This window comes from Colossoma macropomum, unplaced genomic scaffold (genome assembly GCF_904425465.1).
Source record: "Colossoma macropomum unplaced genomic scaffold, Colossoma_macropomum, whole genome shotgun sequence".
In the NCBI taxonomy this organism is placed as follows: domain Eukaryota; kingdom Metazoa; phylum Chordata; class Actinopteri; order Characiformes; family Serrasalmidae; genus Colossoma; species Colossoma macropomum.
In genome coordinates this window covers 19767-46385 of record NW_023494919.1, presented here as the reverse complement: position 1 = coordinate 46385, position 26619 = coordinate 19767, and the positions used below count along the sequence as shown (strand labels likewise).

Sequence of the window (26619 nt, the reverse complement as noted above, 5' to 3'; positions counted from 1 at the left end):
AAATCTTTACACTGGTTACCAGTCTGTTGCAGAATAGACTTTAAGATACTATTACTGGTCTATAAATCACTCAGTGGTACAAGACCAGCATATTTATTTCAAATGTTGCAGCGATATGAGCTGATCAGAACTCTCAGATCATTAGGAACTGGTCAGTTAGTCCTGCCGAAGGTAAAGACTAAACATGGAGCAGCGTTTAGCTCCTATACTGCTCTTAAATGGAACCAGTTGACAAAGAGCATTGAAAAAGCTCCTGGACACTTTAAATCCAGGCTCAAAATGTTCCAGTTTGAGCAGCTGAGTTTAAACACTGTTAGCATTTCTAGCCTCTTTTCCTCTGTAACGGCATGTTTTTAGATCCTAATCTAACATTTAATATTTAAATTAATTATTTCTAATCAATTATTTCTGATTAGATCTTTCATGTTTAAATTATCTTTTTAATAATGTTTTTTCTATTTGTAAACAACTCTGATTTTGAATTTTCTCATTTGTAAAGCACTTTGAATGACAGCAGTGTTTAAAGGGTGCTATATAAATAAACCTGTCTTGCCTACTGTGGTCCAAATATTTTAAACACAATTCTCTATCTCACACAAAACACCAGCAATAAATAAAATCATTATGTAAAGAAAACTCTCTGTCTTTGTCTGCCTGAAACTCACTATGAGGAAGTTCACATTCTTAGTAAGACAAAAGGCACCAGAGGCATCAGGATAGTATCACATCAAAAAACTACAAACACCACATATTCAAATATGAATCAGTTCACACAAAAGAGAAGAGAAGCTATATCAGAACACTTCACTGAACACCTCAAACAACACAACCCCACACAATCTGTATTGAACACACTGATTTTTTTCTCATACAGATGTCGAGATCCATCACACACAACAATCTGTGTGTCTGTGTGTGTTTATGGAGGAGGTTGAGCTCTAAAATGTTGTAGATCATCCACTGAGTGAATATGTGCACAGAGACAGTAATTCAGTGACTCACTATAGTTTCTCCAGTTTACAGTGTGGATCCTCCAGTAGATCAGAGAGCAGCTTCACTCCTGACTCTCCTGGTTTATTGTGGCTCAGATTCAGCTCTCTCAGGTGTGAGGGGTTTGATTTCAGAGCTGAAACCAGAGCAGCACAGCCCTCCTCTGTAATACTGCAGTTAGACAGACTATAGAAAGAAAAAAAAATTACATCATTATTAACATTCATAACATTACACACAAACAAACAAAAGAATAACAGAACACCAGAATCATATACACACACATTCTCTCTCTCTCGCTCTCATGTACATTCACTCTCTCATTCATGAATGTTTGTATATTCTCTCTCTCACACACACTCATGTGCCTGCTCTACATCTGGAGCCTTTTGTGCTGGTTTCAGGTGCATTCTGCCTATGCATTATGTGCAAAACTGGCATATGTGCATAAAAATTCTTGGCCATCCATATGAAAAAAGCAGAATGTGCTTCTTTCCCTCATGCATATACATTCAAGGGAAGGCCACAAAAAATGGGGGAGGATTGCGTAAAAAAACAGGTGGAGCAGCTGGTTGCACATTCAGCTGAATTTACTAGTTTGAGTGACTCACAGCAACCAGTTTTATAGGAAATTGCACTCTGCTTTTAAAAATCAGGCAAATCAACATTTGCATTACAGCCTCAAAACATGTTCCTAAGAGTAGACAGACAGAGTGTTACATGTGCTGAAAGAACATTTACCAACCAATTTTCCTTTGAAGTTTGAACATATGATGTTTTATTTGATTGGGAACAGAAATAGGAAGCCGTTTGTAACTCTCAGAGCACCAAGTACAACCTGACACATTTTGTTTTTGGTAGATTATTTAAAAATAATCTCAGCAAGATTAGTAATGTTTATTTAAGTAACCTACACATCTCTCCTACAAAATGAAATGTAACTCTGTTTCTAGCTCCACCTTTTCTGAAAAATTCAGTTCAAGTTTAATAAAATCCATTCAAAATATGTAATCAAAATGAATTGGATTAGTGAGGCAGACAGTGTCATACACCAGCAACTTGTAAACATAATACCACAGCAAATACTAGCATACTAAAATTAAAATATATTTTACTCATATAACATCTATATAACATTTTTGTTGAATCTGTGAATTTCCAATAAAAATATTATGAATATGTAGAGATTTGACTATTCTTGTTTTGGTTTAGTCATCCCTGCCATGGACTTCTAGAAATGAAAATGTATGTATCTTTGGGTTCAGATATCCCGAATCACTGAGGGCCTGGCAGCAAATGTCATGGAGTCCATGACACCACAGGACACTTTTCCATGCCTCAGTCCATCTTAAATGACCTCGGGCCCAGAGAAGGCGGCAGCATTTCAGGATCTTTTTATTTATGGTTTCTTTTTTGTTGTTCATTTATGGATGTAGCGATGAACCGTTTTCACAGACAGTGGTTTTCAGAAGTGTTTCTGAGCCCATGCAGTGATTTCCATTACAGAATCTTGTCTGTTTTTAATGCAGTGCCATCTGAGGGCCCAAAAATCATAGCCAGCCAATAATGCTATTCAGCCTTGTAATGTGCATACAACAATTTATTCAGATTCTCTAAATCTTGCACATTTGTGCATTATGTTTTCATTTACATTTAGCATAGTGCCCCAAATTTTCTGGAAACAAGGTTGTACTAAAATGCTAATGAACTCCATAATAGTGTCGTTTTGAAGAAAGAAATTACTTTATTGACTCTGCTCTCTTCATCACTGCACTTCAGTTTCTCTTCAGTTTGTCTTGAGCTTTTTGACAACTCCATTATTTCACTGCGTCTTTTAAATTCTGCACCTCAGAAGGGCATGATTAGGGGGCAGGGCAGTTTTGAGTGATAAGGTGCAGTTTTTATGAATCAAATGATAATTTCAGGTACATCACGGTACGTTCTACAGTGCTCATATGTACATCTGGCACTCATTCTTGTACATTTTTTCTCATGTATATTTCCCATCACCGTCACACACACTGTACATAAGAGTTTTTATGTCATTCTAATAACATCTTCTGTTGGTGTGTTTGTGTAGTTGTCTAGAAATGGTAATTCTGTAACTCACTGTAATGTCTCCAGTTTACAGTGTGGATCCTCCAGTAGATCAGAGAGCAGCTTCACTCCTGACTCTCCTGGTTTATTGTAATTCAGATTCAGCTCTCTCAGGTGTGAGGGGTTTGATTTCAGAGCTGAAACTAGAGCAGTACAGCCTTCCTCTGTAATACCGCAGTTATACAGCCTGTAAAAAAATGGAAAAACTCATCTTTATAAACATTCAGAAACATCTGCTCACACACAAACACAGAAGACCAAGAGAATATCAGAGTCTCTCTCTCTCACATGCACACACAAACACACACACACACACAAAATAGCAATATCAGAGAATCACACACAAACACATACATTCTCTCTCTCTCTCATGTACACACGATCACTCTCCCTCAATCTCTCCTCCTCTACCATCTTTCCATGGTTACAGTGCAAACACAAATAGAATGTGTAAAATCTCTGCTCTGCTGTGTGATGTGTTGGTATTTTCATGACTACTGATGCAAATGCTAATCTGGTGCAGACCAGAAGAGTTGTAAAAGTGGGTGAGGTTAGAATAAATACATTGTGAGCTGGCATTATTAGACGTGCTGTAGTAATATCTAATCAGATCAACTTCTCTCATTACCTCAAAGAGCACAGTGCACGCAGTACAGTGACAGTGCTGTCATAAAAAGTAAATGTTTTCTATTACTTTCATATAAAAAAGATTATCTTATACATTTCTCAGAAGCATTATAGTAGTAAATATGTAGATGATTTAATTTTCACTGTCTCTATCATCGCCTTTGTTAAAAGGTTAAAAATACAACATGACAATGTGTGTGAGAAAGTGATGATCTCACTCCAGTTTCTCCAGTTTACAGTGTGGGTTCTCCAGTCCAGCAGAGAGCAGCTTCACTCCTGAATCCTGCAGTTTATTGTCACTCAGTTTCAGTTCTCTCAGATTTGAGAAGCTTGAGCTGAGAGCTGAGGACAGAACTTCACAGCTTTTATCTGTGAGATTGCAATCAAACAGCCTGAAAGAGAAATTATCTATCAGGAATTGATCTAGGTTCCAATCAAAAATAAATGCAGCATGACAGATTAAGTCATGAGTGACACAAAATATAAACAATAAAATAAACTGTGAACAAAACACATATGGCAGAAGATAAATTATGATTTTCCAAAAATTCATCACAGAAAAACGCCCTCTCCCTTTCTTTCCCACTTACTCATGCAAACTTACACACTAGATCTGTTTTATATTCCCTAAAAATGTGTTTGTGTGTTTCTACAGCCTTTTGAAGCAATCTTCTTACAATTAAAACATAAACACACATACTGGCGTTGCACTGATTATTAATTTTTGAATGTTTCTTTAAGTGTACACATTTTCTCTAATTTATGAAAAGTATTTGCAGAAGGTCATTATCTGCAAATTTAAGATCGTGTGCTGGAACTTAAACAGACACATATTCTGTGATGTAAGCAGGTGCTTTAAGGTGATTTAGAGCTTTAAAAGCTAACAGCAGAATATCCTAGAAGATTACAGGACACAGGTAGCCAATGTCTAGATTTATGTATTCACATGCATTGCTTTCTAAAGAGTTGATCCATATAATAGCTGCTGATGATATAATAAAAAGTAACAACTTTGAAGATGCCTCTGAGCCTACAACTGTTAATATCCCTTTGATTTCTGATCTGTGAATAGGTGTGATTACCAAAAACTTCTAAACAGTGGAACAAAACTTCCTGTTTAACTGATCCATTTATGACCCTCATTAATGGACCTAAAGTACCTCCTTCTGAGTTTTAATAAATAAGGAGGTCCATTCTGTGATTAAACCTCTTCTCTGGTGTCTGAAGCTGGAGCCTCCTAGCTAAGCTAATGCTAGCTGGCTCCCCTCTCCTAGCTAACTTAGTTTAGCTAAAGAGATCCAGTGCAGGTTCGATTCGATTCACTGCTCTGCTATCACAAGTATAAATGATAACTTATAATAGCGAGAGCAAAGTTGACTGATTAGTGTTGGAGTGACAGAAAGCCAAAATCAGACCTGTTCTGTAGTGATTTAAATTTCACTCTGGTTTTAGGCCACATCATAGTACAGAGACAGCACTAGTAAAAAAATTGTAAATGATCTTTTATTATTCTCTGACCAAGAAAATTTCTAGTCCTCCTCAATCTTAGTGCGGAATTTGACACAATAGACCATGCTATCTTACGAGATAGACTAGAAAAACCTTGTAGGGGTAACAGGACTAGCTCTTTCCTGGTTCAGGTCCTACCTCACTGATCGCTATCAGTTTGTTAATGTAAACGGTCAATTATCTGTCCTCACAAAAGTAAAGTATGGTGTTCCACAAGGCTCTGTTTTAGGACCTGTATTATTCACAATATATATACTACCACTGGGCAGTATTATCAGTAAAAACAGCACAAATTTCCACTGCTATGCCCATGACACTCAGTTATATATATATCAAGTGAACCGGATGATAAAATTAAACTTAGCAAGATTGAGGACTGTATAAAAGACAAAAAAGACTGGATGTCGAGTAACTTTCTCCTACTAAACTCGGATGAAACAGAGGTTCTACTTCTTGGCCCTAAAGCAGCTAGAAACAAACTGTCTAACTTAACACTTAAACTTAACAATTTCTCAGTTGCATCAAGCTCATCTGTAAAAAATCTTGGTGTCGTGATAGACCCTGATCTGTCCTTCGACGGAAGTATAACTAATATTACTAGCACAGCCTTCCTGCATCTCCACAACATTGCTAAGTAAAGAAATGCCCTGTCTCTACAGGATGCACAAGCTAGTTCATGCATTTATTACTTCAAGGCTAGATTACTGTAATGCCCTGCTGTCTCGATGTTCCATCAAAAGCCTTAACAAGCTTCAGCTAGTCCAGAACGCTGCAGCCAGAGTCCTCACTAGAACCAGAAAGTTTGACCATATCAGCCCAGTTTTATCAACCCTACACTGGTTACCAGTTAAATTTCACATTGATTATAAAATTCTATTACTGACCTACAAAGCTCTAAACAGACTCGCCCCTCAGTACCTGAGTGATTTTCTCTCCTACTATGAATCATCACGCCTACTTAGATCACAAGGTGCTGGCTTACTACTAGTACCTAGAATTAACAAAATTACATCAGGAGGGAGAGCTTTCTCATACAAAGCCCTCCAGCTTTGGAATAATGAGGAAAAAGACTCACATGAGAGCAAAATTTGCCCTCCAGCTTTGGAATAATGAGGATAAAGACTCATATGAGAGCAAAATTTGAATGACTGGTGTTGAAGTGACAGAAACATAAAAAAATAGCTTTGAGTTGTACACTGCCAGGCAACGCTATTGCTAATGTAGTTACCTGGCTACAGGTAAAACCCACCACATTAGAGGCTGTTTCAGCACCAGATGCTCAAATAACGCCCGTTTAGAGGATAAACAAGACGAGAGCATGCTGAAAGACTAGAGTTGGAGTGACAGACCAAATCAAACATGTTTTGTGATAGGTGGTATGCGCATGGCTATTAACCTGTTAACAGTCATTCATTTGTGTAGTTGTCTTGGGTATTTCCTGGTTCTAAATTAGCAGTACAACAGATGGAAACTGTCTCACGAGTCCAGTGCAGCACAGAGCGGGCTGGTACGGCCCTGAGAACTATTTGGCTCAACAGAGGAAAAGCGGCCATTGTGGTTCCTTAACTCGTAGTGACTCCGTTTTTCTCAAACTGTTTTGATAGTATTATTAAATGCAGAACCGTAATTGTCCATGGAGAAGAGCTGTAGCCTCAGATGCTCAGCAACTTTACTTGAGTTACTATTTCTCAGAAGTAACAATATGTTTACCTGAGTATACAGAGTCATACACTACTCTACATTTATTTAATTTCTAATCAAAATGGTCAATAAGTACAAGTTATTCATTTTTCAGGAGATATTTCTGAGAAGCTTAGATATCCTCTAATCCTCCGATTAGATATCTAGACATTCTCCTGCCTTACTCTCGCTCTCTCACCTCTGCCACCTGCTCATCTTACCATCAACAAGCAGGACATCAGGCTCTTCAGGATACAAAAGGTGATCCAGTGTCATTAATCTGCAATCCTGTCTCATTTTATTTTTTATCTTTTTTTATTATTATATAATGTTAATATTTTCCTCCAGTTACTATCTAAATTTCTTTGCAAAGTTGTGAATTAATCTGTTTAGTATGTTACATGTCATACATGTGTGCACCCACCAAGACAAATGGCTTGTTTTTGTAACATACTTGGCAAAATAAAGTGATTCTGCTTTGTATAATACAACACACTGACCTAAGGAAGGAGAAAGTCAAAGGAAAATAAGTGGAAAAACAGAAATTTTGAAAACTAGAGTTAAAACTAATTAAAAGCTACTGAGAAAATGGGTCTCCTAACAACCACCTGGAAGAGCTGGTAGACACCAAAACTGCCTCCATCAGATAAACAGACCTTAAAGATTTCATCTTTGAGAGAGAGGAGAAAATCAAGCTGCTTCATATCTGAAAACATCCACAGGTGTTTCTGTCCATCCCTCCACTGTGATAAGACCATTCAGCGCTATGGGTCGGAAAGGAAAGGGAGTCCAGACCTCAAAATCATTGAAAGTTTACTTGAATTTTGATATCACTGTCGATTCAATCATATAACTTGGTTTTTAAACTTTGGAGATGTTTACAAGAAACATGGAAAAACATCCCTGCAGATTTCTTTGAAACACTGAAACAAAAGAAGAATGGAAGCTGAAGTAAAGGCAAAGAGTGGACACACTGAATAATGCAACAATTACATTAAGTTACCAAGGTTTCTATGTAATTGTCTGTCAAATAAGTTTCCTGCTTTTTCCTGCTTGCTGTAAATGAATCATTTGGACCACATGGCCATTTTGCCTGGAAATTAAATAACTGACGGCACAGCACTGTAGGTGTAGGCTACTCTACCCACCTCTGAACACGCACACATAAATAAATATAAGTAACATATTGTAATAGGTTTAACAACCTCTAAAGGCTAATAGGTTCCTCAAATAATATTTAGAGTTAAGCTTCAAGTTATCCACATATTTACTTAAGAATGAAGACAGTTGAAGACAACTGCAACATACAAAGTAAAAAAAAATGGTACTTGAATGTCTTACAAACTTCAAAAATTGGTGTTTATTTTAGAACTGCCAAAGGTAATATTAAACAAAGAGTGGTGAAAGTGAATGCACACCACTATTAACTTGGTGCTAACATTTTATTGCAAATCCCAGAGAGAAACCAGCTGACACATAGGCTACTTACAATGTGTGCATTTCTGTATTAAGTGTTGCTATATATTTTGGCATCTGCGCATGTTCTTGTTTATTTTAGGCTATTTTGTCATAAGGAATGTTAGCATTTCTCATGCTCTGTTCTTTAGGGACTCTAATTGTTAAGGGTGGGGCTAGGTTCTGCTGGGTGTGGTTATAACTGAGTGACTGAGCTTAACCAGCAATACATCACAATATGCTTAGGCAAAGAAGCATCAGGGGGTACCTCATTGCCAGTTTTCCATTTGTGGATAATGGCTTTGTAACCCTTTCCAGACTGGTAGATTTCAATGACTTTGTCTTGCATTTGTATTTGAATCTCTTCGGAATGTGGCATCATGTGCTGCTTTTTGAAACCTTCTAACCTGCTTCACATTGCCAGACAGGTTCTATTCAAGTGGTGATTACTTCAATTTCACAATTTACTTCACACTTTCAAGGGCAAGGTATGGCTGAACAGCATTTTTCTTTCAGTAAATGAAAACAACATTTTTGTTTACTTGGGTTATCTTTGTCTAATATTAAAAATAGTATGATAATCTAAAACGTTCATGAGTGACACATATGCAAAAACAGAAAAAATTGGAAAGGGGCAAAATACAACCCAATTTCCAAAAATGTGAGGATGCTCTGCCAAATGTAAATAAAAACAAAATGCAATGATGTACACTTAAACCCTATAATATTATATTGAAAATAGTACAAAGACAACATATCAAATGTTGAAACTGAAAAATTTTGTTTTTTGAAAAATATTTGGCCATTTTGAAATTGAAAGTTGAGCTCATTTAAAATGGACATGGGGGAAGTGGAAAAGTGGTCTGTGGTCAAACGAATCAAAATTTGAAATTCTTTTTCAAAATCATGGACACTGTGTCCTCCAGGCTAAATACCACTCAGCTTGTCATCAGTGCACAGTTCAAATGCCAGTATTCATGATGATATGGCATTAGTGCACTTGGCATGGGTGAGGCCTTGATTATTTCAGCAAGACAATGTAAAACCACATTCTGCATGTACTACAACAGCATTGCTCCATACTAAAAGAGTCTGGGTGCTAAACTGACCTGCCTGCAGTCCAGACCTCTCACCCACTAAAAAGGTTTGGCGCATTATGAAATGGAAAATACAACAAAGGAGCCTCTGAACTGTTGAACAGCTGAAATCTTATGTCAAACAAGAATGTGAAAACATTTCACTTTCAAAACTACAGCAGTGTCTCCTCAGTTCCCAAACACTTACAGAGTGTTGTTAAAGGAAGAGGTGATGAAACACAGTGGTAAATATGCCCCCCATTCCAACTTTTTTGGAACTTGTTGTTGGCATCAAATTCAAAATGGGCATATATTTTCTCAAAAAACAATAAAATTTCTCAGTTTCAACATCTGATATGTTGTCTTTGTAGTAGTTTACACGATTTGCACATCATTGCATCCTGTTTTAATTTACATTCTGCCCAGCATTTCAACTTTTTGGAAAAGGGGTTGTACTTTCTCACAGCACTGTACATACTTATAGGGCCCTGTTATCACTCAATGGCTGTAAGTAACAGCTTATCCTACTTATTCTTAACTTTCAGTCATGTGACTGACCTTTTTGTTGTGGCTGCCATGTTGAAGACTCTGAAGACTGAAGCTGCCACTTCAGATGAAAGATTTGAACAAAAAAATGTAATTTAAGGATGACAGGCATTGTTTAAGGATCCAAAAAGGTATTGTCTGTCTAGAGTTCTAACTAAATGTCACCTACATCACTTTGGTCTGTGGTCTGATTTGTGATTTCATTTAACATAGTAATGGCAAAAACTGAGCAGTGAACAGAATTTCGAATTCGAAAATTGCACATCCAGTGTGCGGTGACCTTAAAAGCCACACTCTTTGTGAGTTCTAAGTCACATTCTTAACAACACTTCCTTAGCAACATGTGCATGTGAAGGCACTCGTGTTTCTTTGTAGCAAAGTATATATAAAATATAATATTTCTAAATTATGTAGTTATGATAAATGATAATGTAATAAACTATGAATAAAATGGTCATACTTTTCAACTCTGCTAAAGCGTATTTACATTTCACTAAATGGTTAATCTTTGAATTTTCTCTGACTTTCTGTGATGCGGAGTAATGAATAACCAAATAGTGATATTTGTTTTCAGATGTTAAGCATCTGAAACAGTTAACTAAGTTTTCAAATACCCATGCACATCCCTAGAAGGAAGAGAGGAGGAGGTTCTTGTGGGGGAACATCAGGAAACACTATGGAGGCAGGCCCTGCCTCTAAGACTGAAGCTGCATGTTGTGGCGGAGCCTCGTGGTGCTGCACTCAGCTCATTATAGAACCACATTTTCCCCACAGACATCCAGTCAAAATGTGGAACTTGTTTTTATTAAATAAATGTAGTTCATGAAACACACCAAGCTCTAATAGTTCACACTTCCACTGACTACTGCTCCTGAAGTTCAGTCCTTTAAACTGAACCACATTTGCATTTTTATACTGGAACTTATATCACAGCCAGGCTCTACAAACAGCAGGTGCCATTAGACAAATATCATACATGAAAGACAGAATAAAGGCAGAAAAGGAATGTCTGGCAAAAATGTAGAGAGCAGGACACATTACACATACACACACACACACACACACACACACACACACACACACACCCCCCACGTAAATGTCACTGCAGTGCTGAGAATGATCCACCACCCAAATAATACCTGCTCCTGAACACTGAAGAACAGTGTGAAAGGGAGCAAACAAAGTATGCAGAGAAACAGATGGACTACAGTATACACTATACACGTGTGTGTGTGTGTGTGTGTGTGTGTGTGTGTCACCCTAAATGTAATTTCACCACCACCACCATGTTTGTATATTAAATAACAAATTGCTTGAGCTTGCGGTTCCACCACAGGAAAGTGTGCCTATATTTCTACCTTCATCAAGAAAACCAGATTCTATGAACATGCAAATTGGAAGCATTCCTAATCCTACACGCACCCACTTAGTTCCCCTGATAACTATGATAGGAAGGAGAAACAGGACACATGATGCAACTAGCATTGCAATGTACAAAAACTGTGTGTAACTCCACAATTTGTTACAAAAGGAATGCAGACCTATTTGACAAACAATAAGACTAATTTCAGGGCTCAGTAAGTGTTTGGGGGATTTGCAGAATAGTTGTGAAAAATATATCTAAATATGCATAAAAGTCTATGTTTTGGATAATAAGTTTTCAAGAATACTACCAAGAATTCTACACCAGTGATATTGCATTGTCATTGTATTCTAAACCAGAGAACAGCTTTAACTGTCATGTTGTCCTGCATGCTGAGTTACAGCAAAAAATCTACCTGACATGGCAGTAGTATGCTAGTTAGCCAAAAAAATAAATACAGTAATATCATCTGATTCAGCTTCTTTGCTGACTGCATACCACTATCTCTTGTTAAGGGCTGTTTATAGCCATTTTTTAAGCTGCTTTTCCTTGCACACGCAGACATGGGGAGAACATACAAAGTCCACTCTGAAACTTCTATGGGGGCCTATTACAAGAAACTTCCTATCTTTTTGTCTTTGTTTTAAAAACTTTTAAAGTACAATAAACTTGAAGTGACAATGCTTGGTGGTATTGATCAGAGCATCACCACTCTCCAGTTTTAGTTTCAGTTTCCCAAAGCTTTCACCAAGCGCACTAACATTTTTCCTCCTGATAAACAAACACACATCGAGTTCTGTCTCCTCATTTTTCACCACCATAACTGCAGAGCATGACAGACAATGCAGACGAACGTGTTGTGTGGTGTGTAGTCATTGATGAAACATCCAAACCCATTGACTTTGAGCACTGTTCAATTTCTCAGCACATCACAGAGTGGCACTCAGCATTTTGGTAATACTATATTATAGCCACAGTGAGACCACATAAAGCCACAGTAGCTTAACTCTTGTGTGGTGTTCGGTCTGTGGGACCCATTTAAAATGTTTGCCATAAAAAAAAAAGATGCAATTTATTATTGTTTCAACCTCAGACTCCTCAGCCTTTGCCCATTTTCTGTGAAGAACATATAAAATAACTTTCATTTTCAGTGCATTCACTCTGTTCACCCCCCACACATTTATATTACACGTGGTGTTGGGCTGAACCCATGGGGAATGTGGAGTGGAAGTGTGGAGGTGCTGTGTCTTTCTCTCTGTTCTCCTCCTACATGGCCCGCTGTTAGTGTGTGTGTGTGTGTCTGTGTGTGTGTATGTATGTGTGTGTGTGTCTGTGTGTGTATGTATGTGTGTGTGTGTGTGTGTGAGGGTGGATAAAATGGACAGGCTGCTGACTGGCTACAGCTGCTACAGAAGAACCCTACACTGGCCACTTGTGATATGTTAAAATATCTATATCTATTTTTACATCAATTGTTATGGCTGTGTTGATTTAAAAAACAATAATGCGGTGGGTCACCTTTCACCAACTTTCAAATAAATAAATAAATAAATAAAAGCGACATAACCATGGTTTTGCAGTACTGTTGTCATAATCAGAGCCCTAATCCAGCGTAGTCAGTGCAGAATGTTAACAGATAGAAAAAGAAGGCGAGTAAAAGTGCAGCGCTTCTGGGAGAGGGATTTCAGCATTACCTTAAAATATATGGCGTTTTGGATATAGCATTTGGGAATTAATCTCATTTATTATTACTATTATTAGATCATTATTTCAATCTAAATGTGACTGTTATACTAGTGTAACCATTATTTCTTTTTAATTTGACTTAATTTGGTTTTATAGCTACATTGTAGTGCAACTGACAGCATATCTGACCCACGAAGTATGCATTATCAGGTTTCTGGCACTTCATTGGATTTAAAGACCTGGTTTAAAGGGAGGTGCTTAGATAAAGATAAAATATACATGCTTGGAAAGCTCTACAATGACAAAAACCTAGCAACCTCTGAGGTATGAACTGCACATGGGTAATTTCAATGATACCTTTGTCCAGAAGAACAACCTGCACCTGCTTAGCGTGAGTCTGCATATGAATCACATTTCCTGCATTGCCTTTACTGACATAACTTCAGAACTTAAGCAGCTAACCTAAGTCCGAATACGCACTGTTGTTACCATAGTGTGTATATACTTGACACTGACAACAACAATTCATGTGGATATCTGTGTCCTTCATTAGTGAAATAATAAGTCAGAGACTCACTCTAATTTCTCCAGTTTACAGTGTGGATCCTCCAGTAGATCAGAGAGCAGCTTCACTCCTGAGTCACCTAATTGTTTCCAGTTTAGATTCAGCTTGCTTAGTTGTGAAGTGTCACAGAACCTACCAAAACAAATTTTGAAGGTTTCAGATCTGTTTAATGTGCGTCTTTAAGACACAGTATATCAGTTACTCACTGTAGATTTTCCAGTTTACAGTGTGGATCATTCTGTAGGTCAGAGAGCAGCTTCACTCCTGACTCTCCTGGTTTATTGTAGTTCAGATTCAGCTCTCTCAGGTGTGAGGGGTTTGATTTCAGAGCCAAAACTAGAGCAGCAAAGCCATCCTCTGGAATACTGCATAATTCCAGTCTGTAGAGAGAAGCAAAAAAAAACTCAGTTCAATAAATATATAAAAACAAAGGCTAAAGGGAAAATTAAAGAACCCCATGCACTCAAAAACAGCTTTTTAAATGGTTAACTCCTCTTAAGATGGGGCTACACTACACCACTGACTTTTACCCCAAATTTAGCCCTGATTCTCCATCTGTGCTAGTTCACTTTAGTCTGCAGATTTCTGGGTCAGTCAGAGTCGACAGTTGGAAAAGAAAATGGAGTAGTGATCCTCCTGATCGTGTTTCAGACCAGTTGGAGTTTATCAAACATGATTTTTTTCATTGATTTTTCAACCCGACTCTGAGCATAAGCTAGTAGCATATACCAGTCTACAACTCAATCTGAACAGACCCCTCCAACAGCCAAAGAAAACTGAGAGCACAAAAAATACATCAAGTAAACAAAGAAAAATGGTGAAAAGTCACTCACGTGAGGAGCAGGGCTTTTTAATGAGCGAAGTTCGAGATACGAGCACAATCAGGTTTATAACATTTAATACTCTAAAAAATACCAGACTGGTCAAATCTTTAAATTCATGACCCTCACTTAAATATGTTTAACTACTGCTCCTTTACCGTGTCAGTGTAAATAGCAGAAAACACAGCAGCAGCAGCGAGCCATGTTTGTTTATATTTGCATCTCCTAGTAATGGGGGAACGCGAGTTTGCACGTGTTCTGTGAGTTCCATTTGGTTGAGCAACAGCTTAAAATTTCAGTAGTGGGTGATCCCTGGTCATTTAGTGTGCGATCTCCAATATTTCAGTCCCCCAAAAAAATCTGAAAAAAACACAGTCGGATAGTGTGAGATGCCCAGTCTTTTTATGATCTGCTAAGACTTTAAAAGTCATGTAGCATACCCAAGGCTTAAAATGACTAATTATACTGATTGGTATTTGTGTCATGTGTGTTGTAACAGCACAAATTTTCCATAAGCACAGGCTTCCTCACTACTTCTGTGTAAATCGATTTGTGAGCTATTGTGTACAAGCATATACTTTACTTCATAAAATAGCTTATCCAACATACTAAAACAAGTAAAAAGAAGGTTTACAATGTGATGACAGGAAATGTAGGCTATAGCTACAGAACATGCCTTCACTAACATAGCTAAGTTAATATTGTCTAAACAGTGCAGTTTGCAAAGTTAGATATTTTCATGGTATATAAAATTGTGACTATCAAAATTTCTGTTTCACCCCTGTCTAATAAACTGTCAAATATTGTGTGTTTGGAGCCATTAGCCTGTAGGCTAGGAGCTAGCTGTAGCTTATCTAGCAGGCTAACAGCTTCACACACCACAGCACCTGCTCCACTTACACATTTAAACAAGTTCAGAACACAGTAATTTAACTGTGATGAGCTGTTACCCTGCTAATTAAGCTACTGCTAGCATCACAACCAGCTCCACTGTAGTGTCCTAGTGAGCACTGTTTAACATTTAGCAACTGTTGTTACATTGCTAGTTTAACACTTACTGGGGATGAATTGAAAAATCACTCTAGTTGAGCATACAGTGGCTGTTCACATGCAGAGATTTTTGCCAACATGATTGAATTCATTCTGATTATAGATTAAGACTGATGTGTTTATATACACACTCAACAATCTAAAGAAAATCTCCATCTACATGCTTGTAAGTAATCAGATCCGTGAGTACCATTAAAGGCCCATTTATGCGCAATGTTAAATATGGATACGGATAGAGCCTTCTGTCCATTTTCTGCATTAATTTTTTTAATCTATATTTGTACATGATCTCTGAAAACTTATGGATATGGATGAAACGGAGCACTGCCCTTGCAAATTGTGGGGGCAGTGTAGCCAGTAGTTTAAGTTAATTTCTTTCAGTGGTAATTTAAGTGAAAATAATTGTCCGTCCACATGTTGCTAAGTATTTAATGGCCTCACAGACCATCTACAATGCTGCCTTTTTCGTCTCTTTTGACATGTTAGTTGTGGTCAGAAACCTTTGACTTTGGAATGCCCTCTAGTGAATGTACTGCTAAACATCCATGCCCACGTAAGGGACACAAGGAAGTATGTGGGTAGTGACTGTTACATCCTTTCAAACATATGTATTCATTGTCTTACGTAAAGTTATAGTATAAATGAGCCTTTGGTGTAGACTATATATCTGGTTTCGGTGCGCCGTAGAATGGCCGCACTGGTGAGAGCTCCGGGTAAACTCTACAGTTTTTTGTGGTTTATTGTGCTGTTTCTTTGTGTTTTTGCACATACCGCTTTTGAGATCATTCAATATGATCGACAAACTCTTTTGAACATCCGATCATCGCTCAAGACGGACTTTAACACAAACACATGCTCGGACGTGAGCAGCTGCCCCTTCGTGGCTTCCCTGCCTCTTTGTTTACCAACATGCGCACTGGCAGAGCAGAAGGAAGCGCAAGAGGGGCACACGCTCCGAGATATTATGTAGGACAAGAAGAAGGTGCTTCAACCCTCCGCTTCCAAGTATTTTGCTCGCAAATGTTCAATCGCTGGAGAACAAAGTAGATGAGCTGAGCGAACGGATCAAGTTTCAGCGTGACATCGAGAGCTGCTGCGTTTTAGTGCTCATGGAGACGTGGCTATCTGCGGCAATACCAAACAACGGCATCACACCGGCCGGCTTCTCCATCTACCGCCACGACAGAACTCTGGACTCTGGTAAGGGCGGAGACGGCGGGGTATGTGTTATGGTGAACTCTCGATGGGGAACAGATGTAGCGGTTCTAGCCAGGTCACTGCTCTCCAGACATTGAACTCATAACAGTCAAAGTTCAACTCTTTTTTTTGCCCAGGGACTTAGCTCAGTCATCCTCACTACAGTCTACATCCCACCTCAGGCAGATAAGTCACGTGCTTTGGAAGTTTTGTACGAGACCATTAATGGACTTGAGAACATTCACCCTGAGGCTGCTTTTATTGTGGTTGGGGATTTTAACAGGGCAAACTTGAAGAAGGTTCTGCCCAAATACTACCAGCACATTAAATTTCCCACCCGAGGAGAACAGACTCTTGACCACTGCTACACTGCAATCAAGGACAGTTTGCCTTCGGCAAAGCTTATCACACCTCCATTCTTCTGCTGCCCGCATACAAATAAAGACTTAAACGGGCGAAACCAGTTCTTAGATCAGTCTATCGATGGAGTGAGGAGGCCATCTTCACACTTCAGGACTGCATTGAATCCACAGACTGGAAGACGTTCCGTGATGCGGCTGGCACAGACATCAATGAATACACTCACTCCATCACAAGTTACATCAATAAATGCACTGAAGACGTTGTACCAAAAATCAATGTCAGAACATTTCCCAACCAGAAACCCTGGATCAACGCTGAGGTTTGAGCCAAACTAAGAGCTCGGGCTGCTGCCTACAACTCTGGTGACCCGGCTAGCTACAAGAAGGCCAGATATGACCTTCAGAGGACCATCAGGCTGGCCAAAAAGAGCTACAGGGACAGAGTGGAATCCAACTATCTTGGCTCTGATCTCAGACGTATGTGGAGTGGCCTGCGCACCATCCCTGCTGCCTCAGGAAGATCAAAAAGATCCGGTCAGACAGTGTCACCCAGCACACAGCCTTTTCACCATCCTGCCACCAGGCAGGAGATTCCGCAGCATTCAGACTAGAACTATCCGGTTAATGAACAGTTTCTACCCACAGGCTGTCAGGCTTCTGAACAAGCAGTGAAGCTGTGGGTCCTTCCCCAGTTACCATTTCACTTTGTCACTTTGTCAGCATTATTATTATATCATATCACTGCTATGGACAACAACACAACACTAAGTCGCTTTAAATAACAATAAAACTTTAGTCACTTAAGTCACTTTAATGTATATTGTCTCTATATTTTGTGTATATTTAATATATTTCAGTTTGTTTTTCTTATATTTTATTTTATATTTTATTTTTTTTTACTTTCTGTAGAGTGTTTATCTGAGCCTCACCACAAGCATTTCAATGCATAAATGTCCTGACATTTTGTTGTGCAAATGACAAACTTATTACTTGAAACTTAATGTTACCACGACAACGAGCATCACAGGAGTCCAGTCAGGTGAGAAGAGCAGTATGTTACCTGAGTTTTCAGTTGCTGCATTTGAGTTTTTAATTGCTTTAAAATTATGGCAAAGTCAGGAAAACAGGGGCGAGAGGAAAACGTCATGTGCAGAATATACTTAAACTTTCCGACTAGGAATGTAATCAGATACAGACGTTTACATGGTTTTTATTCTATCTATTTAACAGATTATTTACAGGATTACCCATCTCATTCAACCAAATAGAAATAGATTCGGAATAGCCTCAATCAGACTAGTGTATTCTGATTGAGATGTACACATGGATGTGTTCTATTCCGATTGAGCAACTAGTTGGATTATTAAAGGAATATCAGGCTGCGTGTGAGAGCTTTTTTTGCTTGTTTTTTGCTCTGCTCATCTAATCAGAAATACAGGGCTGCAAGAAGTGTTCCAGGAAGGTAAAAGCAAACGGTGAACGGCTGTGAGGGGAAATGGTGGGGTTGGGAAAGCAAGTGTTTTCAATTTGCATAATTATTTACTGTATATTCATCTAATACTGCTCTAAAGTTTAAAAACACTAATAACACAAATACAGTAATAACTTTGCAGATTTAAATACTCTAATCTGCAAAAATTACTATAATAATTAATTAATTAATAATGTTAAAATTATATATAGTTTTGATATTCGGTTTACGTTTTTGAACTGTGACCCAATTTCATTAATAGACATTATTATTGAGTTGATTTTTGATCATTTGTGTTTCTCCATTAAATTATTTTTCTAGAAATCTCATAACGTTAGTAAGTGCATATGTTCCTTTGAATTATGTCTTAACCTTATATATCTTCTTTTCCTTGAGTTGTCATGTATTCTTTCTCTTAGAAGTAGAACTATTAATTATGTCTCTTAAGTATTTTAATGTACCTGTTAAGAAATCTCCTATTGTACCTTTTCTTAGTAGTCATGTTTCCTTTTCTAAGCAAGATTGTTGGTTCTGTGTCTTGAATAACTGGATGTAACAATTCTCAGGAGACCACAATACTTCCACCCTAATCGTAATATTGCCATAAATATCCATTGGAAATATTGATATATTTATGCAAAACTGCACACTTAGCACTGCTCTAAGCTGTGCTTTGCAACCATGCTCTGAAATCATAGTGTAAGTGAAGTCATAATGTGGTGAATATTAGCGGAATGTCCAACAAACAAAGGAAATTAATGTCCATTAGAACATTAGGGCCTGGAAACCACCTCACTGTGTCTTTGTTCTTTTTTTTTGTTGCTCACTCACACAATAACCTGAAAGAGGTGTTGTCAATTATTAGACTTACTTTGTCTGCACTTGAAATAGTCTAACTGTACTGTGTTTTGGTTTTTTTTAATGTTCCTTGCAAAACCTCCTGCGAGTATAATTTAAGAGTTACAGACAGAAATAAATCAGCGCCAACCTGGCAAGCCATCACAGAGGCCCGCCAAACTAAGATCTGACATTACCAGCCACTGCAGAAGAACTGGCAAGCCTGCCAGCCTCACAAAAGACTGACCAACCAGCTGAGTCCACCGTGCACATCTAGGCCCTAAGCTGAGGTGTTTTTGGGGTTAATTCTCTGAAGGCCCCGCTACGAACAGTGGCTCTCTGGGTCATCAACACATAGAAACTAGTGGCTCTTTTCCTCTACGAATAAGGCAGAAATGCATCTCCACTTCTGTTTTATGATTCAGTCTCAGTGTTGTGCTATTCTGCCTCTTTTAATTTAAGCCCAAGTTAGTTGTTAAGTTAAATTATAATTTAATGCTTATTTACGTTTTTATGAATACCTAGTCAATAAACAATACTTTATTATAGTTATCCTTTGTTTGGGTGAAAGTAATTATCACATTCTGGTTAACCGTTCCCTGGTTACAGGAAGACCGAGTTGAAACTCAAAGTAAGTAAATAAACAAGTAAGTAGTAAGTAATGTTTATGGCATAAGTGTGAAATCAGTGAATTAAGCAGCATCATCCGCTACATTTATTTTACCTCCATACAGTCATTCTAGAATTCTGTACAGCAGTTTCTTGGCCATAAAAGTAACACAAGTATTTAGTAATTTATTATTTAACTGAGATTATTTAAACTATTACTTATGTACACTTTTAACCAATATTCATAACTATTAATCGAGATTAACAATACTAATGACTGAACTGTGTTTTCAAGTCTAGGAATTCAATAATAGTATGTTGGCTTCTTTCAATATCAGGCTGATAAGAGATCAATAAAACATCATTTACTGATCACAAACACAGTAAACACAGTAAACCCTGAATAAAAATCAATGGCCAAGATTGTTCCTGGACCCTACTCACGTTGTTTGGAGGATACTCTGATGACGGGGCTTTTATCTGACACCTGCAGGTAAAATAGTAGATGAAAGTGAAAATTAGTACACATTCTCTACAGAGAACAAACTTCTGCACACTTTAGTGTTGAATTTAACATAGTGTGGAAAAATAAAAAAAAAAGGTAGCCTGTTAGAGCATTTTTATAATATGCTTTATTTTTTCCAGTATATTAAACTTAGCAGGTGCAGCGCCATATGAGGACACGCTTCTATTGAGCTCCTCACCAGAACTGGTATTTCAAATGGGAAACAGCAATTCAATGTTTTAACTACTCCAAATTTATTGGATTGTTTTAATTACTCCAAATACTTCTTAGATAAGGCAAGACTGTGCACTAAGCTTGATATTCTAACTTAACGTTGGTGAGAAATACTGAAAGATCTCAAACAATGCCAGACACATGTGCTAACTCCAGGGCTAATCCTGATGGTAATGCTGCACTGGACCGGAGAGCAGAGCAGGATGTTATCCTCCAAGTGATTGCTGAGCTGAGAACTGAACTACTCACTAAAGCGGAGGCGCAGTCTGCTGAAATTAAGAACCAAGCCGACCAGCTTAGAGCAGAAAGTAAACTTGCAAATGATAACGCAAATGCCAAAAGTGAGGCTCTGGAGAAACGGGTGGTCGCTCTTGAATCCTCCACCGACAGCCACTCCGATCTGATGATGGCTCTGGAATCAGACATGGCTAGCATACAGAGAAAACTTGCCACGCTGAGGGCACAAAGTGAAGACCTGGAGGCTTGGTCATGCCACTGTTTTATGAATTTCTTTAGTGATAAAAATTGAAAAAATTAGGCAGAAAATTCAGAATACGCAATTAAACTCTAGAAACCTGCTTCCCCATAATGCCAGCCTCAATCTTGAAAATATTATAATTCCTGCAGAGAGGCTGGAATCGTTTACCTTACTCCAAGAAAATGAACTATTTAAAATAGTCTCTTCCGCGAAATCATCTACCTGTATGCTAGATCCGATTCCTACAGGTTTACTCAAGGAAATTCTGCCAGAAATAACCAAGCCTATTCTGTCAATAATAAACTCTTCTCTTAGCCTTGGGTACATCCCAAAATCTCTTAAACTAGCAGTAATTAGACCGCTGATTAAGAAAGCGAACCTCGATCCATGCGAACTTTCAAATTATAGACCCATCTCGAATCTCTCCTTTATATCTAAGATCTTGGAAAAAGTTGTAGCAAAACAGTTAAGCTCCTTTTTACATAGGAATCAAATACATGAAAAATTCCAATCTGGTTTTAGGCCACATCATAGTACAGAAACAGCACTAGTAAAAATTGTAAATGATCTATTATTATTTTCTGACCAAGATCATGTGTCCTTGTTAGTCCTCCTCGATCTTAGTGCGGCATTTGACACAATAGACCACACTATCTTACTAGACAGACTAGAAAACCTTGTAGGGGTAACAGGAACAGCTCTTTCCTGGTTCCGGTCCTACCTCACTGATCGGTATCAGTTTGTTAATATAAACGGTGAATCATCTGTTCTCACAAAAGTAAAATATGGTGTTCCACAAGGCTCTGTTTTAGGACCTGTATTATTCACTTTATATATGCTACCACTGGGCACCATTATCAGTAGACACGGCATAAACTTCCACTGCTATGCCGATGACACTCAGTTATATTTAGCAAGCGACCCAGATGATAGAATTAAACTTAGCAAGATTGAAGACTGTATACAAGACATAAAGGACTGGATGTCAAGTAACTTTCTCCTTCTAAACTCAGATAAAACAGAGGTTCTGCTTCTTGGTCCAAAAGCAGCCAGAAACAAACTGTCTAATTTAACACTTAAACTTAACAATTTCTCAGTTGCATCAAGCTCATATGTAAAAAACCTTGGTGTCATTATAGACCCTGATCTGTCCTTCGACACACATATAACTAATATTACTAGAACAGCCTTCCTGCATCTCCGCAATATTGCTAAATTGAGAAATGCATTATCTCTACAGGATGCAGAAAAGTTAGTTCATGCATTTATTACCTCAAGGCTAGATTACTGTAATGCCCTGCTGGCTGGATGTCCCAGCAAAAGCATTAACAAGCTTCAGCTAGTCCAGAATGCTGCAGCCAGAGTTCTTACTAGAACCAGAAAGTTTGACCATATCAGCCCAGTTTTATCAGCCTTACACTGGTTGCCAGTAAAATTTCGGATTGATTATAAAATTCTCTTGCTGACTTATAAAGCACTAAACGGACTCGCCCCGCTGTACCTGAGTGAACTTCTCTCTCACTATGAACCATCCCGCCTACTTAGATCACAAGGTGCTGGCTTACTATTAGTACCCAGAATTAATAAAGTTACGTCAGGGGGGAGAGCTTTCTCATACAAAGCCCCCCAGCTTTGGAATAGTCTTCCTGTTAATGTTCGGGACTCAGACACAGCCTCAGTGTTTAAGTCTAGGCTAAAAACCTACTTGTATATTCAAGCCTTTGGTAATTAGTTTTCCCTGTTAGTTCTATACCTGCCAGAGTCTCTGCTAACACTGTAATTTGTGATCGGTCACACATTACAGAACTGACTCTGTGTGTTTTCCTCTCTGTGTGTTTTCCTTTCTTTTCTTCGCCGAGTTGAACAGCTGCCCATCCTGTGCGTTCTGATGCTGCTGCCTTTTCTGCCTCGATCGGGTGCCACTGCTCGCCAGCCCTCTGGACCGGGTTACCAACATTGAGCCTCCTGCTGTTCAACGCCGTGCAAACCTCACCCTCACAACCTGACCCCACTGATACTACTGCTGTTGCTGCATGAACTATTCAAAATTATTCACTTGAACCAATCAATCATTCAAACTAATTCAAATTAATCAATCACCCATTGACTGTGTTTTTCCTCTCTTTCTTTTGCCGAGTTGAACAGCTGCCCATCCTGCTGCTGATGCTGCTGCCTCTGCTGCCTTGATCGGGTGCCACTGCTCACCGTGCAAACCTCACCCTCACAACCTGACCCCACTGATGCTGCTGCTTCTGCTGCATGAACTGAACTATTCAAATTAATTGTTTCCTTCACGTTTTACCCTGTTTTTTGTACTATAATACTTTATACTAACAATGTTTACTATCCGGTGTCGACCAGAGGAGGATGGGTTCCCCTTCTGAGTCCTGGTTCCTCTCAAGGTTTCTTCCTGTTTCTCTTAGGGAGTTTTTCCTTGCCACTGTCGCCACTGGCTTGCTCATGGGGGCTCGGACCCGGACTTCTTTTTGTAATGCTCATTTCCTTGTAAAGCTGCTTTGTGACAACACCTGTTGTAAAAAGCGCTATATAAATAAACTTTACTTACTTACTTACTGTAACCAGCGAGAGGACAGTAAGCGCCCAACTGACTTTATAGCTCAGTGCCTGAAGAAGACGCTCTGCCTTGACAAGCTTCTTTTACTCGATCAAGCACACTGTATGCTGCATGAGAGGCCAGATGACAACGATTTACCAAGAGCCTTTGTCATCAGATGTCATTATTTTCAGAAGAGGGTTGCAATTCTGAGAAAAGCTGGGCAAATGAAACAACGGATCACCAGTGACTGTGATAAAATCCACATCCAACCGGCTTACATCCCTGCAGCTGCCAAGCGGAGGGCTGAGTTTAATGAGGTGAGGGGTTTGCTGAGGACTTGTGAGGGGATTCACTATGGCCTCTGGTACCCAGCAGAGTTGAGGTTAATGTTACAACCCCATTTTCAAAAAAAGTTGGGATGCTGTGCAGAATGTAAATAAAAATAGAATGTAATGATGTGCAAATCACATAAACCATATTTTTAAAGTAAAATACTACAAAGACAACATTTCAAATGTTGAAACCAAGAAATTGTATTTTTTGTTGAAAAATATATGCCCATTTTGAATTTAATGTCAACAACACGTTCCAAACCGTGTCATGCTTCCTGGTTCACACTGGGATTCTCAAGATCCCTCAGCTAGTCATGTGACTGCCAAGCGGAGGGCTGAGTTTAACGAGGTGAGGGGTTTGCTGAGGACTTGTGAGGGGATTCACTATGGCCTCTGGTACCCAGCAGAGTTGAGGTTAATGTCGCCTGACGGCAAGTGTCTTGACTCACTCACTTGACTCAGTAGGGGGGGCTTTTCTCAGATTTTTCATTCTAGACTTAATGCGAAATGTCGGGGCACAGTCATACTCATTCATAGGGATATACAATTTGTGAAATCTAATCTAATTTCCGATACGGGTGGTCGTTTCATTATTGTCCAAGGACAACTATTTAATTTACTGGTGGTACTTGCGTGTGTTTATGCTCCCAGCTGGGACAATGTAAAATTTTTCAGCAATTTTCTTCTTTACTTCCAGAGTTCAACAGGCACCAACTGATTCTCGGGGGAGACTTAAATTGTGATTTAAACCCCACTCTGGACCGTTCCAGAGGAATTCCACCTGCAATACTAAGTAAATCAGCAGAGACTATTAACGCCAGATGTACAGGGTGGTTGATGCCTGGAGATATAGAAATCCAGTAGCTAGACAATATTATTTCTTTTCTGCAGCATACCACTCATACTCCAGGATAGACTATTTCTTACTAGATAAGAGACTTCTACCCCTGCTGAGGTCTAGTAAATATAGGGGCATCATAGTCTCCAACCATAGGCCAATGACAGTGGAACTTTCCAAATAATGAGCTTCCACAGCACACCTGGCGCCTTAATCCACGTCTTCTTAACTTCTTATCAAATCAAATTGACTTTTTTCTAGAAATGAGTCACCAAATACAACTTACTGTAATCTCTGGGTAGCAATGAAAGCATATTTGCATGGACAGATAATATCCTATAATGCCAGTATGACCAAAAGACGGTTGGCACAGCTTAATGAACTGATCTAAATGTGAAATGTTTAGGTGTGTATAAAAAATCAGTAATTCGGTAACTTACTGGAGATTCTCCAGTTTACAGTGTGGATCCTTGAGTAGATCAGAGAGCAGCGTCACTCCTGACTCTCCTGGTTTATTGGATTTGAGATTCAACACTCTGAGGTGTGAGGGGTTTGATTTCAGGGCTGAAACAAGAGCAGCACAGCCTTCCTCTATAATACTGCAGAATTTAAGTCTGCAAAAAAAAAAAAAAATCCTCACACTTACAACTAAACACAAACACACACAAATATGGAAGTTAAAAGAATGAGTAAAATAAATACAGCTACAAAGCAGAACATTATACAACATAATGTAAAGCGGTCTTTATTGTCATTCCTTAATATAACTTATATACAAAGTATACATGTATACAATATAACTTGCACATTTGTATATCAAATTCATTTTAAATGCCAAGAAAACTTGCTGTTTTCCAGATCTTCAAATATTGATTTTAATACTATGTCTGTTCCCACCCTGACAAGATCCAGCATTGAACAAGTCACAGAATATAAGTACCTCAACATATGGCTGGATGAGAAACTTACATTTAAAGCTCATATTAATAAACACACACACACACACACACACACACACGTAGTATCTCACAAAAGTGAGTACACCCCTCACATTTCTGTAAATATTTTATTATATCTTTTCATGGGACAACACTATAGAAATGAAACTTGGATATAACTTAAAGTAGTCAGTGTACAGCTTGTACAGCAGTATAGATTTACTGTCCTCTGAAAATAACTCAACACACAGCCGTTAATGTCTAAATAGCTGGCAACACAAGTGAGTACACCCCACAGTGAACATGTCCAAATTGTGCTCAAAGTGTCAATATTTTGTGTGACCACCATTATTATCTAGCACTGCCTTAACCAGTAATTCCAGTTCTTGGACTGCTTGTCTTCAGCAAACTGTTTGTGGGCTTTCTTGTGTGTCAGCTTCAGAAGATGCTTCCTTCTGGGAAGACGGCCATGCAGACCGAGTTGATGCATTGTGCAGTGTGTGGTCTGAGCACTGACAGGCTGACTTCCCACCTCTTCAACCTCTGCAGCAATGCTGGCAGCACTCATGCATCTATTTTTTTATAGCCAACCACTGGATATAACACGTGGACTCAACTTCTTTGGTCGACCCTGGTGAGGCCTGTTCGGAGTGGAACCTGTCCTGGAAAACCGCTGTATGACCTTGGCCACTGTGCTATAGCTCAGTTTCAGGCTGTTAGCAATCTTCTTATAGCCTAGACCATCTTTGTGGAGAGCAATAATTCTATTTTTCACATCCTCAGAGAGTTCTTTGAC

The 26619-nt window shown here is 38.7% G+C and overlaps 1 pseudogene; it reads right to left on the bottom strand.

The window, feature by feature from the left end:
* Window positions 1-3928: 3928 nt before the first annotated feature.
* The window catches only part of LOC118800591, a 35089-nt pseudogene continuing 12398 nt past the window's right edge, over window positions 3929-26619 (bottom strand).